The 14,422-nt window shown below is 41.4% G+C and overlaps 1 protein-coding gene across 4 annotated transcripts in view; it reads left to right on the top strand.

Annotated features, from left to right (window-relative positions):
* Positions 1-14,422, top strand: part of ARHGAP24 (Rho GTPase activating protein 24) — a 367,683-nt gene that overhangs the window by 302,773 nt on the left and 50,488 nt on the right. The window lies entirely within an intron of this gene.

Raw genomic sequence — 14,422 nt, forward strand, 5'->3', positions numbered from 1 at the left:
CTCATGATTTTTATCACGAGTTTTGCATTTTTTATCCAGCTCATATATTTCTACGAACATCTCATTTTTTAGAAAAGTAAATTTCTAGCCCTCGCAGTTGCAGACAAAAGCTTGAAAATATAACCTAAGTGTACCTGAGTGGTTAAAATAGCAGAAGGCAAATCAAAAGTATCCAAAATGTATACTATCGTATATCTTTTTTAAGTTAGTTTCATTATTTTGGGAGGGTCTAAATCAGGGGTCCGCAACCTTTCAGAAGTGGTGTGTCGAGTCTTCATTTATTCACTCTAATTTAAGCTTTCGTGTGCCAGTCATACATTTTAACGTTTTTAGACGTTCTTTTTCTATGTCTATAATACATAACTAAACTATCGTTGTATGTAAAGTAAATTAGGTTTTTAAAATGTTTACGAAGCTTCATTTAAAATTAAATTAAAATTCAGAGCCCCCTGGACCGGTGGCCAGGACCCGGGCAATGTGAGAGCCACTGAAAATCAGCTCATGTGCCACCTTCGGCTCGCGTGCCATAGGTTGCCTACCCCTGGTCTAAATCATAATGCTTGGTAATACTGGATCTTTGAGTCATCTTTTTCTCAATATAGAGCATGTGCATATATTATTGTTGAAGGGTAGCAACAAAGGGATTTCTTCCATAGACTTGGAAGCAAGAGAGAGATGGTTGTTGGTTTTATTTTTAAATACTTGGCAGATGCCCATATACTGTGGTACAGTGATGGGGCCATATGAGTACCTAGATAGATAACTGTGACTAAAATGCTTGGGCTGTAACTGGTGCCATTTCTTCCAATCCTGAAAGTTCAGGATGAGAATTTAGAAAAATGGGTCTGGTTTTGGCTATGCTGACTTGATTGATTTAATGTGCTGTGATTCTCTCCATCACAACAGACGTGATTGAAAGACCAGTTGTCTTGAGCCAATCTTGTTCTTTTTTGCTTCCACTGGGTCTCTTCTCTGTTGTCCTACAGTAACTGTAACACTTGATTAATACTGGGTGCAATATAATGTTTATAGCAAACAGTTTTCGTAAACAATTTGCTGTGATGTTGTCTCTTAGGCTTCATGTTAACGTTAAGATATTTTGCTGGATTCTGTTAGAGGATCTTTGCCATCAGAGCTTTGAAGAAATCTGATTTATTTAAGGTTATGAGTTAACTGATTGAAATTGAGTTTTTGAAATCTCTACTTGCTGTTGTGAGCTCAGCTTCTCTCTGACTGTGGGAGAGAAGGAAGGGAATTGTAGGTAAAGCTGCAGGTTTAAAAAAACAAAAAGATTGGACAATCAATAAAAAAAAATCCAGTGTAGTTTCACACAAATCTAGCATAAGCAGAAAGGGAAATCATTAGTGCACATAGAAAACTTTGTAAAATGTTCTGAAAATGTCTGAAAATCCTATCAGTAGAACAGCAGAACTATGAAATTCAATTAAATTGAATCCAGTTATGCATTGCAAGCCTTTTCACAACACTAGTAAAAGTTTTCAGCCTCCCAGCAAGAGTTTTTCAGAGTGACAAACAAGAGTACCTCTGAGCTGTTTGAGACACTGATTAACCAGAAAAGCAATGATGTGTGCCATTGCCCTATGGGCTTGTTAAATATAGACCTGTAATGAGGAACATATGGAGTGATGGCCTTTTAATATATGCTGTATCAAAATAGTAAATAGAATGGTTTGGGTTTTGTCTCTTTAAGTAAAAGAGAGATGGAGTGTTGGAAGAGGAAGTTTCTATGTTTGGGAATGGCGCTAGGAGAGAAAAAGATAGGACCGAGTCAAGTGTAGTGGCAATAGCAGGGTCTCACAGAAGAGGAGAGAAACAAGGAAGAGTCCGAACAGAACAAGTAGGGTTGCCAGGTGTCCAGTTTTCAACCAGAACCCTCGGTTGAAAAGGGACCCTAGTGACTCCAGTCGGCACTGCTGACTAGGCTGTTAAAAGGGCAGTCCGCGATGCAGCAGGGGCCCAGGGCTGAGGCAAGCTTCCTGCCTGCTCGAGTCCACAAGGCTCCCAGAAGCAGCTGCAGGCAGGGCTGTCCCTAGTGGGGTGAGGGACCCAGGACAAATTAGCCTCCCTGCTAGTCCCCTTGCCGTCCACCCACCCGTCTGCTACTTGCCTCTTCACCAGCCACCAACCCGCCTGCCATTTACCTCCTCATCCACCTGCCCACTGTTTGCCTCCCTGCTAGTCTCCTCGCCGTCCATCTGGTACACCCTCTTCCCCGCTCCCCCCGTCTACCCAGCCACCGCTCTCCTCCCTGCTCGCCCACCAGCCTTCCTGCCACTTGCCTCCTGTTTGACTCCTCACCTTGCCCACGCCCCACCCTACCTCCCCACCCACCTCCTCACCTGAATATTGGGGCAAATGACATCCTGGTCGTACATAGGTCAGGGCATGGTACAAAGTGCTAAATATCGAGATAGCCCTGATTTTATCAAAGCGCGGGGCCTCCCAAAGTGTGGGGCCTGGGTGGTCGCCCCATTTTGCCCTACTCAAGGAACGGTTCTGGCTGCAGGACCCTGCAGCCCCTAGCTGCATTGGCGGACAGGGAGGCTCCACGCACTGCACTCACACCCCTGCAGCTCCCACTGGTCCTGGGTCCTGGCCAATGGGTACTGCAGAGCCGGCTCTGAGGGCAGGGGCAGCATGCAGAACTTCTCTGGCCACCCATACATCTAGGGACTGCAGGTACCTGGTGGCTGCCTCTCAGGAGTTGCGGTAAACGTCACCGGGACTCTGCACCCCTAACCCTCTCCCACACCCCCAACCCGCTGCCCCAACCCTACTTGTTCTGATTTATTAACACAGTTCCAGTGTTTTTATCTATCCGTTGCTAATGGCTTGTCATAACTGCTTATGCGGTACCCTGAGCATCTTGATATGTGGCTGTGCTGCCTTATAATTAAAGCCTTGTTGTTATTATCTTATTCTATAATTCATTATGGGGAGTCAGGACTGCAGGTATAACTAGGGTGTCCAGACAGCAAATGTGAAAAATCGGGGCAGGGGGTGGGGGTAATAGTAGCCCATATTTAAAAAAGCCCCAAATATCGGGACTGTCCCTATAAAATTGGGACATCTCGTCACCCTAGCTATAACCATTGTACCTAAGTAGGAGGCTACCAGTATAGGTTATTCACTATGTGTTACAGATCCATTTCCAAATGATTCCTGAATCAGACCTTAGTGTGAGGGGTCTAATGGCAGTCACTTCACAGCTTCATGCATGCTTACAATTCCCTCTCCTGTTTCGAGTATCTGGCTGTTTCCCAAACAGGCTGTGAATGGCAAATCGTGATGGAGTGTAATGCCCAGTAGGGAATGAACTGCTATTACGAGACTTTTGTCATGTAGGCACTTACGCTAGACTACTCCATGCGTGCTCACATGAAATTACAGCATCTCTAATGCAGAGGACTGTTGCTCAGGATTACTAATACAAAAGAACAGCTTGGATGCTATGAATCTGAAGAGTAAACATTTGTCATAGTACAACTGCAGGTCTTTAAAGGTCTGTGCCTTTACCATAGTAACAATAATTTTAATAATTCTTGTTCTATGAGGTTTATTAGTGCTGCATCCAAAGAAATATGTAGCTGACACAGTGACTGGGTAAAACAGTAAATTGGTTAGAAACTGTCCCTGTTGAAACCAGTGTTCTTGCTGGCAATGATGTTAGTAATACACTAGGTTGAAGTTAGTTTGGCTTATACATTGGCTGTCTCTATTTGCTTATTGCCTTGTGACTGATAAAATGCACTGAGATCTGAGCAGGAGTCAAGTAAATAACACGGTGATTCTGATGAAGATAACTGAAGTTATAATTTGTGTATCTGTCTCAGCCCAATCTCTTATCTGTCATCAAGGATTTAGAGGTAATTCAGTTTAATGGAACTCAGAATAACAGACTGTCCAAAACCCAGTTGTAAATATTACATTCAGAGTCACCACCACTGGTAAGTCAATATTCAGAAAGCACAGCTGTGACTTTCATTCATTCCTCCCCCTACTCTGTGATATTCTTTTTGCTATAGAGGCAAATGCTGAATAGTAGCTGGCAAGACTGAATACTAGCAGCAGAATCTCATACCAGCTGAGACTTGGAAAAGAATAAATAACAAGAAGTATTTCCTAATTTTGGGGTACAGCTTTTGAAAATGCTTAGAAATGAAATAGTAACAATAATTATTGATGTTTTATAGCATCTGGCTCTCTCTAGATGGATTTGTCTATTGAACAGCATTCAAAGATGCCTACCACTGCAGTACCCATTCGATGTAGTCATGAAGATATACAAAACACTGTCCATAGTAAAGTCTGCTCCACATACACCTCAGATTCTTGGTATCTTGCTTGCTGTTTCCTCCCCACACACGCATATGTATAAGTGTAGACGTGTTAGTAAATAGTCCCTTGTTTTCAGTTATTATTGAGGAACATTTACAAACTTAAGGGGGGGAGCTGTAGGTCATTGTAGCTTGACCTGAACAATTCAGCTGCAGCAGAGCAGAATTTCCGATTCTTCCCTTAGAATCACAGACTTCTCAGCTTTTATCCAAAGATCCTCAAGTGCTCAGTTTTTTGGGGAGGGAAAGGAAAACTATATATATGGCCTGATTTAACCTTGAGATACTCCAGTTTTACACTGCTGACTTAAAACTGGAACAACACAAAGGTGAGTCAGGCCCACAGAGGAAAACTCAGATTTTATGTGAGTATTGCAGAATATTCAGAGACAGGGAAAGTTAAAAGACCCAAGGCACAAGTATTGCACCAGAAACCTGTTCCTGAGAGTTGTGCTCAGGGAATAGAAATGCATCATGTGACCTGTGGATTCAGTCAGAACAGTTCAATATTGATAAGCAAATTACTTTCAGTAAACTGCAGTGAATGAGTTGCAGACCAAGATTTATTAGTGAAAATTGAATGGCAGATTTTGAGAAAATTGTAATCTGTTCACGAATAACAGAAAGATGCAGAATTCATGGAATACTGTATCTTTAATTTTCCACCCAGCTCTCCAGTCTGCTCCACTTTTTGGAACAGCCTAGGTTCTCCATTGAGGTGTCCCAGCCCAGAATCTAAGTAGGTCTGACCTTTTGTGGTTTATGAGATCAGACACCATCTCAGCACAAGGTGATATAGTTACAGGAGTTCACCACAAGTCACACGGTCTGTGTCATTTAAAGGGAAAGTTTAGTGTACAAAATTAGGTGAATATTTATTGCAATGAAAAGGCAAGTTATACTTAGAAATAGCTAGATGTGACAAATGAGCAATCTTTACTTTTCCCCATTTTGTGAGCTCCTTGGGTCCTTTACCTGGCCCTCTATGCTTAGTAGGTCACCACTGCTCTTCTAGTGCCTGCCTCCTCATATTCAGTGCTTTCTTTTCGGGCTTTCTTCTACTACTCCAGGCTTTGATCTTAGCAACTTACTTTCACTCTCTGTCTCAGGGCTGGATACTATATGGTGCTGCAGCATTGACAATTCTCATTTTAGCACAAGCCTTGCAATATTTGGAGTTTTTCTTAAAGCTCCATCTCCTGGAGCCAGATGATTTCATGAGACCCTAAGCTTGCTTGTTTTATGAAAGTTTCTGCCCACATGTTTATGGAGAAAAGGTTGAAAATATGAATCCTCAAGGCTCAAAACCACAAAGCACATAAGGAGAACTCAAAATTTATTCTGACTAAAAATCTCATTATTTTTAAGTCATTCTCCAAATTTTTAAGGGCTTGACTCTGAAGTTTTAATGTTTGAGGTTGACAATACTGATGATGAGTGTTCTCAATTCCCTCTGAAATCAGTGAGAGATGAAGACACTTAGCACCTCCAGGAGTTGCAGGATTGAGCCCTTAAGTCCTCCAGGCAGCTTTGTTTGCTGTTTTTCTGTTTTGCTTGCCTCTCTGGTGCCTCTGATACTTTATCTCAAATCCCAGGCCCTTCCAATGTTATCTCATGTTCCCCAATTCTCTCCAGCTTTTGTTTCCTCAGTTCTTCACAGCCTCTCAGATCCATTGTCACCTCCCCAGGTTGGTCCAAGACTCTCTCTTGGCTTTGTCTGTATCTTTCTGCCTTCACAGCTCCACTTTTTCACAGCATTGCTTCCTCCTGACACATTTCTGAAACACAACTACAGAAACCCTTCCACGTCCTATAGGATTTATACACATAGTGAACTATTTCTTGCCTCTGATCTCGTACCTTGTAAACTTCTACTAACTTTTCTACTTATTAGTAGCCAAATACGGAGTCCCCGATTGTTACAATAAGACTTTCTCTGTATTTGGCTACTAATAAGTAGAAAAGTTAGTAGAAGTTTACAAGGTATGAGATCAAAAATGTTTCTTTTTTAAGTTAGTCAAGTGAAAGGAAATCTTGGGATAGTATTAGGCTACATGTAAAAGTATTTAAAATATAATGTACTTAGAAAAGATGTGCTCTGGGGAGGCATTACAAGCACTAAGATAAAGGGGAGTGGTAGGGAAAATTAAAACTACTGTTACTGCACAGATGTTACACTGGGCAGGTCTGTTTCTCATGAGAAGTAATGAAAAAATAAATAAGGTCAATCTCAGCAGTTGTGCCAGGGCTTCTGTTAATTGACAGCTTTCCACATATATATATTTTACTTATGGTTTTCATTTTTTCCAACCTCTGAGTGGGCAAGAAGGGTTTGGCCTTCTGGAGTGGGATGATTGTTTGGTGAGAGAGAAGTGAGTGGATACAAACTGAGGGCAGATATATTTTTGCAGTGTACTTTAATTTACAGGATCCACATAATTCCTGATAGTGCTTGGATCAAAGATGGGCAAAACAACAAAAGTATTAGCCAAGCATTAAAACTGAATTAATAGCTCCAATAAAATCACACAGCTCAATCACAACTTCTGTGCAAAACTTAAGTCTCATTCCCTCCCCCTGTCTCTCCCCCAAACACCTACTGCAAGGACTCATCTTTGTCTGTCTCTCAAGTGATTCAAAAACACCATAAATTTGGAGTAGCAATCTGTCTCTGTTCTTTCAGCCATGGTTTACCTGAGACACATCTGAATGGCTCAGCCTAGCCTGCTCTAAGGAAAGATCTTTAATTTAGACTTTGTCTTCCCTGCAGCTGGGATAATTAATTCTATAGGACTTGAGCCAATCTCTAACTATTGGGGATCAAGATGAGATCTAATGTTGGGAACAGATTGTCCCACATCTGCCTTCTTAGGAGGGTCTTACACCTTCCTCCAAAATGGCACTGTTACAGACAGGATACAGGACAAATGGACCTTGGGCTTGATTCAGTCTGGCAATTCCCATTTTACAACAGAATTAAAATTCACAGTGTTGATGAGACCATCTGTTGTAAATGGGTCACCCGACTTGCTTATATTTGTAGTGTAGATGACAACCTTAGTTTGCAGTGTCATCACCCAGTGAACAAACACAATCAGGGGCAGCTCTAGCCGTTTTGCCGCCCCAAGCACAGCGGCACGCTGTGGGGGGCGCTGTGCTGGTCGCCGGTCCCGTGGCTCCGATGGACCTCCCGCAGACGTGCCTGCGAATGCTCCACTGAAGCCGCGGGACCAGTGGACCCTCCGCAGGCACGCCTGCTGGAGGTCCACCGGAGCTACCTGGCGCCCTCCCGGCAACCGGCACAGCGCCCCCTGCGACATGCCGCCCCAAGCATGCGCTTGGCGTGCTGGGGCCTGAAGCCGCCCCTGAACACAATCATGGCTAAACTAGTTTTCATTAGTACATAATCAGTGTGTCATGTCAAGTTGCTGTGGTTAAACTATTGTAGATTGGTGTGAAATCAGTGCTGAGGTCATAAGTGTTACCTCTGCTTTGTGCATTGGATTATTTTAAAAAATCTTGGAACTACATTAGAATAAAGGGGAAGAGATCATTGGTCTTGACTTTGCAGTGACATTCTTGTACTCTAATCTGGTAACTTCTATAACATAAAGAGGTGATTTATGGTCCAGACCAATGAGCATGAATATAAATGCTGTAAAATCAAAGCTGATGAAGGACAAAGTGGGGTGACCAGATGTCCCAATTTTATAAGAACAGTCCCAATTTTTGGGTCTTTTTCTCATACAGGCTCTTATTACGCCCCACCTCCTGTCCTGATTTTTCACACTTACTGTCTGGTCGCCCTAGGACAAAGAGAGAAGGAAGAAAGAAACAGAAGCTTGCATATCCAGAAAAATCAGAGATGAAATACTGTATTTTTCTGGGAAGCTCATTTGCAGCAGAGGGGAAGATTCAAGGAGAAGTAAACAAAATGGACTGAAAAGTGAGCCATGAATTCCTGTCATGGCTATCAGTTATTTTGGTATTGAGATCAGTTAATCAGAGACCTGAACTGGTAAACAACCGTTATCTTTGCATTCTGTATAGAGTAAGGAGTGGCTGCCATATGGAACAAAGGGAAAAACACGAGACACATTTTCCACGTGACATTTTCAAAAGGCTCAGACTCTGAAGAGCTAAACAAATTACCAACAGGGAGATGCATAGAACCTGTTGACTATCTAGCTATTTGTGTTGAGCAGTATCTTCTGTAAAGAAAGATTGGTACAAAACTAGACACTCCTTCTGTGGTGGAGTATGGATGAATCAGCAGACTTCAGGTGATATGGAAGGAAATGAGGAAGAAAAGATGGGCATTAATCAACACATACATACAGAAGTGATGAGCCTTAGCTGGAAGAAAGTCCTGAGGCACATTAAGGCCAAAGCTAATTGAAAGACAGATGGGATCTCAAGGCCAAAAATACAATATAAATGGAGGGAGGGGATGGAGGGAAGTGTGTAGAGGCAAGATTTTAAAAGATTAGTGTCTAAAGTTAGGCCTCTAAATAAATAGCTTGATATTCAAAGTTGCTGAGCACCCAGCAGCTCCCATATGAATGCCTATATATGGACAAAATCCAGTGCATAGATGCTCATATGAGAAACATTAAAGGCTACAATTATTATTCTGTATTTTCTTCAGAAACCTAAAATTTGGTGATAATAAGTAGCCTAAAGTGTGGGGGTTGGCACAGAATCCAGCTATATCACCCTTAATTCTCAGCTGTCTCTAACATCTCCATTTTCAAAACTCTGTTTTAGGCTTTTAAACTGAAAGAAATGCACAGAAAATAGGAAACAACTTCACCTTACAAATGGCTCCAACATTTTTCTATTAGAATGTGGAATATATTTTTGAGGTTGGTCATGTTATTTTTAGTTAAAAAAAAGAAGTCATGTTAATCCTAGTTTTGATGTTTCTCCTGGGGGGAAATTCTCTTTTAAAAATGGTGGAGATCAATCCCCTTGTATTCCATTTGCAAGAAGCAAAGAACTACAGTTAGCAATAAATCCAAGATGCTATTGAGCAGAAAACTGAGGGTGTCTTTCAAGGTGAATTCAGCTTGATTAGCACTTTGAGTAGAAGAAAGGTGATGCAGTTCAAATAGAGCATAAACAAGGCCTGGTCCCCTGAAAGTTTGCTCATTTGTGGGTGGGGGAGAGACAAAGAGACAGTACAACGAACAAGAATGTATTATCTGATAAAGTCCTGGTTTACTTGGTTGGATGAGAATTTTATGTACTTCCCATGTTTACTTGACAGTGGGGAAAATGCAGGAAAGCTGTTTAGGTTGATATTTCAGGAATCAACCACCCATTAAATTCACTAAGCATCTCTTCATTTTTTTCAAAGGATATAGTGCAATGTTGAGTAAGCAAATAAAGGCTGTCCCATTTCCTGTCCCTCCAGGAATCATATCTCTCCTGATTTTAATTATGTGTGTTGGGTTTTTTTTCCTGTTAGCTGGCAGAAGTTCCTAAAATATTCTGCCTAGCTCAGATCCAAGCAGCACCAGCTCACTGCACAAAGCTGCGCCCAGCATGGGTTCGAGTGATCACAGGCAGACTTGATCAAGAAGCACAGTAGCATTTTTTATTTACTATTTACACAGCCAGTGAATGGGCCAGAAGGGAAAACCCATAAGTCATTGCTAATGGAAAGAGAGGGGAGGCAATCTAATCTGTTCGAGATACAGGACTGAACATAGGGTAGGGCAATTTCACCTTTTCCATTCCAAGTTGAAATTCTAGATTGCTTTAATAAATCTGACTCTGATTCAATCCAAAAAAGAGAATACTAAGGGTTGGAAAAGGCATGATGATACAGTATATCTTTAAGAAACAGTATGGGCCAGACTAGCCCTGGTCCTGGCACAGGCCTGCGAAGGAATGGGATGTGTATGATGGTTGTGCAAACTGCAGCTTTCCCCTGAGTGGACAAGGGCCAGTCTCTGTAGTCAGGGAAGCACAGAGTTCTGCTCCCTCCCCTGCCAGGGAGGAGAGAGAGGATAATGGGCACGGCTGCTGTTTCCCACCCTGTCCACCTTTACCAGGCCCTGGAGAGATGAATAAGCTGCAGCCTTTGAAATGATTGTGCAACTTTTGTGCTTCCAATCTGAGCTCAGTGAGAGATTGTGCTATAAAGGCATAATTGGGCTCTATGCAATCATGTATAATGAACAGAGTAAAGGGTGCCAGTGGCAGAGTTAAGGGTGCATGTGCAACCTTTGTGATTTGTTAGTATAAGGCACCATTTTCAAAATTTGGGTGCCTAATATTGGGTGTTTTCAGAGGTGCTGATCCCCTGAAACTTCTCTTGAAATAATTAGGACCTGTGGTTGCTCAGCAACTCTAAAAATCTTTATATGGATAAAATTGGATTATTGAAAAGTTGGAAGTGTCCTGTGTAACCATAATTTTGTTTGTCCAAATACCTATGATCTGAAATTCTTATTTTCTGAATTTTAGATATAACTTCTGAGCTGTTCAGATTATCAGGGTTTACCTGTATTTTAAATATTGTTTCTACATAAACCAGCATTTACAAACCTACATGAAACAAATAAATGCCAGTGTATTCGCAAATATCTTTTTCAAAGCATTATGCAGACTTGTAGCACTATATAAATAATAATTTATTCACAGGGAAGATAAGCATAAAATATTGCAGCACACAAAGAATGCACCAGATCCTCAACTGGTGTAAACTCCTTTGAGCTCAGTGAATCTTTGCTGATTTTCTCTAGCTGAACATCTGACCAAGGATATCTTATGCTTTCCTTCATTATGAAGTTAAACAAACACAGATTAATTGTATGTTAGCTAAATGGATATTTAATCAAGTCTGTTGTTTGGAGTGCTACTCTGGAATGGTGTAAATGAACTATCTGGCACTAATCCAGTTTATAGTGTGTAGATCCTCTAATTTGACATAAAATAATTATTCTTTAAATGGCATATGATCTGCCATAGTGGAATGTATAGGCCATTAAAAGAAAACTGAAAAGACTGATGGATCACACATAAGAGTCCACCCTTCAGTCATGGCAGCTATCCATACCTTTACAATGTCACCACTGCAAGGAAATCACTATTAGCCTCCAAAATGTGCAGGCTTTTGTGTTAGTCACATGTGTGATGGGTTGGGTCACAGAAACCCACTTAGGACTGTCACCTGATATGCTGAGACTACCTCTAAGCCCGTCTCTGGCAGCTTGGGACTTCAGTACCTTGCCTGGTTGTGCCAGACACGCTAGCCTGTTACAAACACAGAGCCAGGTCTGAACCACGTCCCTCAAAAGCTGCAGGCTTAACTGAAAACAACTTAAGAATGTCTGTTACAGCAATCCCCCTATTCCATTTTCTTTTCTTACAGCTGTCCCCATGCTCCATTTTGTTCTCCTCCTGTGGCCGCCCCTTCCCTGGCTGTTAAGTTGTTTACCAGGGCCACTGCCCTTCTCAAAGGGAGGGCCTCAGTTGTTTACTCTATGAGCCATTGCCTTTCTCAAAGGGATGGCCACTTGTGCTAAGTGGGACCCACTGCCCTGTTCAAAGGTTAGTCCTGTTTATCACCTTGTTAAACCGGGCTTGGTGTAGGGTAGGCAATTCCAGAGCTCAAACTTATTGTGTTTAAAGATCTTTGGGCAGAGTCATAGGCTCATGTGCTTGAATCACTACTGGACAGGACTCTGCCAGACATGTCTCTGTGCTCACCCTAGATTTTCCCTGCCTCTCTTCTTCCTGTACAAGAAGAGCAATCAGAAGTCCGAGGAAACTGCTGGTTTGCTTTAAAACAGACATTTTTAAAACTAAGATCAGAAAGGTTCCTGCATGGCGCCTGGTCTGATCAGCCAGGGGTTTCTGGGGGTCCTTTCTCCGCGTCTCGTTTTATTTTTGAGCGTCCCCTGTTTTGAACCCCCCCCCCACGAAGAACGAATTGCTGCCTGAGAGATCTCCTGATTATTGAGACCGTACCTAGCCTTCCGATGATCTTGCTCCTTTTACCTCTGCTGCTTCCTTTGGGGCTGGTAGAACCCTGTGAAACTCTCTATACTTTTATTTTATTATTTTAGCTGCTGGCTCTGTCTCCCAGCACTCAGACTCAGCTAACTTGGTCTGTGTCTTAAACCTCTCTTAAACTCCGCAGCACTTTGCTGCTAAAAATAACCTGTGCTGCTGCTAAGCTTGTGCCTTCCTGACTGCCAGCTTGCAGCCCCCTCCACTGCTGCTAAGGTGCACCTATTAGAAGCAGTTCTTAGTCTAGATAAGTTGTAATTTCATTTTGCATAGCTGTGGTTAAGTGAGTTTGAGAGAATTGTTGTATTGTGCTCTTTAAGTTAGGTTTAAAAAATATTGTTGCATTGTGTTCTGTTACTTTGCTAATTTGTGTAGTCTTGGTTAATTAGATCATAGATAAGATTTTGCTGTGTCTGTATAATTGTGGTTAAGTCTGTCTTCCCGCTGCCCCAAACCTCACTTGTATTACTGAAGTCTAGCATAAAACCTCATTGATTACCCTTTTTTTTCTCTCTAACACACTCACATTTTACATTTACACTACTGTGACACATTTTACCCATAATTGTTAGTTGGCTATATGCTGCTGTGACACAACCTTTACATAGAAATTGTTAGCTACCTGTTACATTTATACTTCAGTGTTAATTGGTTACCAGCTGTATTGTACCCCACTGTATGTACCCACTATTGAAACCCCTATACTATTTGCTAAAAACCCCTCCCCAATTGTTTACCTTAACAAACCCCATACCCCTCACTATTGAATTTTCCCTGTTTTTTGCATTTTCTTAATAAAGTTTATTTTGCACCCCACCTGTGTGGTAATTGCTCCCCAAGATCCCATATACCTGCAGGCAGGGACAAAGAAGTGTTCCTGTCTCCAACACCCAGATACACAGTTCCTGATGGGATCCAAACCCCAAATAAATCCATTTTACTCTATATAAAACTTATATGAGTTAAACTCATAAATTGTTTGACCTCTATAACACTGATAGAGAGGGATGCACAGCTGTTTGCTCCCCCAGGTATTAATACTTGCTCTGGGTTAATTAATAAGTAAAGATGATTTAATTAAATTTAAAAAGTATGATTTAAGTGGTTCCAAGTAATAACAGACAAAACAAAGTAAATTACCAAGCAAAATAAAACAAAAACATGCAAGTCTAAACCGAATACAATAAGAAATTCAAATTCCATTCAGGTGATTATATTCTGCCTATGCGTAAGAAATTTCCCACCCTCTCTTTCTCCTTTCAGATGCATACTTCACTTCCTGTCCTAAACTGTTGTGTAGTTTTTGCAGTGCATTGTTAAACACAAGATATGTTCCAATGCAGAAATGGCTGAATTTCAGCGCTAGGTGAAATGTAAAATATTTTAAATTCTTCAGGAGGAAAATCTCTCTGTAAATACATTGCAATGATCAGGTGCAGAGTAATACAATGTGGTGTTTTGGTGGAGACGTTAGTTTTGTTTAAATCAGGGGTCGGAAACCTTTCAGAAGTGGTGTGCTGAGTCTTCATTTATTCACTCTAATTTAAGGTTTCTCGTGCCAATAATACATTTTAACATTTTTAGAAGGTCTCTTTCTATAAGTTTATAATATATAACTAAACTATTGTTGTATGTAAAATAAATAAGGTTTTTAAAATGTTTAAGAAGCTTCATTTAAAATTAAATTAAAATGCAGAGCCCCTTGGACCAATGGCCAGGATCCGGGTAGCACGAGTGCCACTGAAAATGAGCTCGAGTCCCGACTTCAGCACGCGTGCCATAGGTTGCCTACCCCTGGTTTAAATCATGTAACAAAGCTCTAGGAGATATATATTATATTCCATTTTCAATACCTAGTCCATATATTTTGACTAAGTGGTTCTGGTCGGCTCTAAATCTCAGCTGGGGCTGGGGTCAGTTCTTAGAAAGATTCAGAACTGGTGTTTGGGGTTGCATGTAATGATGCCTAATTCTCATGAGATTTCAGCCACAGATTAAGTAAATATCATGGACCAGCTGATACAATGAGATTTGCTGACTTT

This window comes from Chelonoidis abingdonii, chromosome 5, assembly GCF_003597395.2.
Source record: "Chelonoidis abingdonii isolate Lonesome George chromosome 5, CheloAbing_2.0, whole genome shotgun sequence".
NCBI lineage: Eukaryota > Metazoa > Chordata > Testudines > Testudinidae > Chelonoidis > Chelonoidis abingdonii.